This window comes from Protobothrops mucrosquamatus, unplaced genomic scaffold, assembly GCF_001527695.2.
Source record: "Protobothrops mucrosquamatus isolate PMUCROS unplaced genomic scaffold, P.Mucros_1.0 scaffold1933, whole genome shotgun sequence".
Classification (NCBI taxonomy): Eukaryota; Metazoa; Chordata; class Lepidosauria; order Squamata; family Viperidae; genus Protobothrops; species Protobothrops mucrosquamatus.
The window spans coordinates 308,648-311,690 of NW_015388054.1; the positions used below are offsets into that span (position 1 = coordinate 308,648).

The window sequence follows — 3,043 nt, forward strand, 5'->3', positions numbered from 1 at the left end:
GTGCGGCCGGCCTGGCATAGTTTGATTATGTTTTAGTGGGGGTTTTGTATGGGGTACTTTTAGAGCAGGCCTGTTATTTAATTTGATTTTAGAACAGAAACTCGTGTATATTTATTGTGGTTTTTATTATCGCCTGTTCACCGCCCTGAGTCCCGTAAGGGAGATAGGGCGGTATATAAATTTAATAAATAAATAAATAAATGCTGTGTCTCAATTCTAACTTTTTTTTTCTCTTTTATTGACCACACTGCATGTGTCCTGAAAGATTGGGAAGTGGCAGTAACAATCCCTATATTTTATAAGGTTGAGGAAAAGTTACCTCTAAATTGTAGGCCTATCAGCCTGCTGAGTAGAGTTAGCAAGTTGTATGCCAGACATCTGTACGGTTGATTAGTGGTTTGGATGGAGTCTGAAAATATCCTGGCAAAGCAACAATTTGGCTTTCATCCTGGCTTTCTGTTTTACACCCAGCCTTTATATCAAACCATCTGGCGGAAAAATAAACTAAATTGATCTCTATATGCAACATTAGTTGATTTTAAATTGCATTTGACCTGATCTCAAGCTACAAATTGTTTTCAATGACAATTGATCACTGCCTATTTCTCCTGATGTTGATACTGTGTACCCATTGCTAAGGAAATTTCAATTTCAAATTTCATTCTATGCTTTTGTTTCTGTTGTAACAAACAATGTTTAGAGATCAGCAGTGATAAAACTAAAATAAATAAAAATCCTAGGTAGTAGAAATGTGATTGAAAAGTCACAGTTGAACGTCAGCCCAAAATTCGAGTGCTTTTTTGGTATATGAGAGAGTAAGGAAAAGAGTAGTCTTTTCACCTGTAGTCTTTTTTCTTTTTTTCAATGTTCCATGACTCAGCTACTTTTCGTTGTATAGTTATTTTTAGATGCTATAGTTTTCTCAGATCTTATTTCACTACCATCCCTCCATATTTCTGTTCTGTCCCAGGTTAGAAGTGAGGATTGTCTAAAGACAATGGGTAAATTTGTGATTTTAATCAAGATGTGATTAGGCAACAGTTTGCTTCAAACAAAAGATAGTTGCAAAAGTTGGAATAGCTATTTTTAGTATTCATTATGAATCCATAACTTCTCTTCTCCAAATAATGATATAAATTATTGTAAAGAAATCTATTAATTAGTTACAATAGGTAATAGCAATACCACAAACAAAAGATATCAGCAAAACTGGGAACTGTGCAGTGGTGGGATTCAAATATCTGTGTGGATGCTGCTTCCGGAAGTCCATTCTGGGCCTGGGCAACAAAAAATTAGCTACCAGTTCTGTCAAAGTGGTGCGAACCGGCTGAATCCCACCACTGAAACTGTGGGCTTAGTACTGATTCAGTGTAAATCAAGAATATCTTTCTGATATAAGGAAATTCCTCTGAAATCTTAACTCTAAGCCGTTAATATTTTGTAGTTCCTAGAACTTTTAAATATAATGTGGATAAGACAACTTTTATCTTAGTTTATAAACTTTATGGCATAGGTCCAGGATATCTGAGGATGTGAAATGGGACAGTTGGGCACAGCTGCCTCACCCCCGCCCCATCCAACCCACCGTGGCCATCCCCAGTTGCTCCTCACTGGCTGCTCCCCCCAGCAGTTTACCAAGGACAGTTCGCTTTGGCACAACTCGTCCAAACAGATTCACCACACAGGGCAACTAGTTGCTCAGGATAACTCGCTAAATGCCAGAAGTGAAGAGAATCTTTTTCTCCTCCCCTCCTTCTCTGTCTCCCTATCTCTCCCTCCCTCCCCCACTCCTTGATCCAACTTACTCTGCCCACCAATACCCCTTGAGCTCTGTGCACCCTCCCTTGTTGCACAAGCAGCGCAAACCAGGGATTTGAATTAAAGGCCCATTGGGGACACTCAAGGCTTCGAGGAGTTGACCTTAAAATGAATGATGCCACATTGCCCTGTTCCAAAAAGTTTATCTCGCCTTTTCTCAGTTAGCAATGAGCAAAGAGGTGGTGTGTGTGTGTGTGTCTGTGTTGTTTCCCGTCATTTCTTGCCCAGATGTATACAGAAACAGGGGAGGGGGGGTCTTTGCCCTTTCCCCTCTCCTCCCTGTATCTGCTGGATGTCTTCCCCGGTTTTAAACTTGACCAGCTCCTCCGAAAATTTTATCTCTGGCTCTTTTTTGTTTTCAATCTTTGTATATTTGTGACAATTTTTCTTCCAATAGTCTTGCTGGCCCTTGTTGCTCAGCCAAAGTCCTGAGTCCTGTAGCCCATTTGTCACCAGATGTCTGGGATCTCCAACTCATAGTGGAGTCCTTGTTGACCCAGGTATAGATTTCTGTAAGTCACATCTCATCACATTGTTTATGGGAGAGACACTCTTCATCTAGCTCCTCTGATGTGACCTATCTAATATGGTTGTATTATTATTATTGTGAACATGCTAATATCAGCTAAACTGTGTGATTTTTAATTTCGTACGTTCTTTAGTTAAGGCACCAGGCTAGAAATCAGGAGACAGTGAGTTCTAGTTTTATCAACGGGGTGACTTTGTGCCAGTCACTTCCTTTCAATCCAACTCACCTCAAAGGGTTGCTATTGTCAGGAAAATAGGAAGAAGAAGAAGTATTAGGTATGTTCACCGACCTGAGTTATTTATAAAAAATAATAAAGGCAGGAAACCAACAAATAAATGTGTTCTTTTAAAAAAACAAACTGTAAGAGCAAGGCCCTGGTTTATTGATATGAAGTCTATTTTAGAAATGACTGTTTCCCAGTCTTGCAACGTGTGGACCTCAGTTCCCAGGATTCCCTAGTTGGCATGGCCAATTGTAAGAATTCAGGGAGTTCACATGACTGGCTGTTGTCAGGGTTGTTAAGTATGATATACATAGAAAGCAGGTTTACCTCAGGCAGTAGAGACCACCAGTTCTTCCTTAAAATATGGTAATAGACTGTTGTGTTCTTCATTTATATCATTTCCTCCCATTTTGGTCTTAGAAAGTATTTTTACATTTGTTTAACCAAATTAATTTACAAATCTCTTTTTTTTT

General features: G+C 39.2%; 1 protein-coding gene across 1 annotated transcript in view; it reads left to right on the forward strand.

The window, feature by feature from the left end:
• The window catches only part of GALNT3 (polypeptide N-acetylgalactosaminyltransferase 3), a 39,331-nt gene that overhangs the window by 23,111 nt on the left and 13,177 nt on the right, over positions 1 to 3,043 (forward strand). The window lies entirely within an intron of this gene.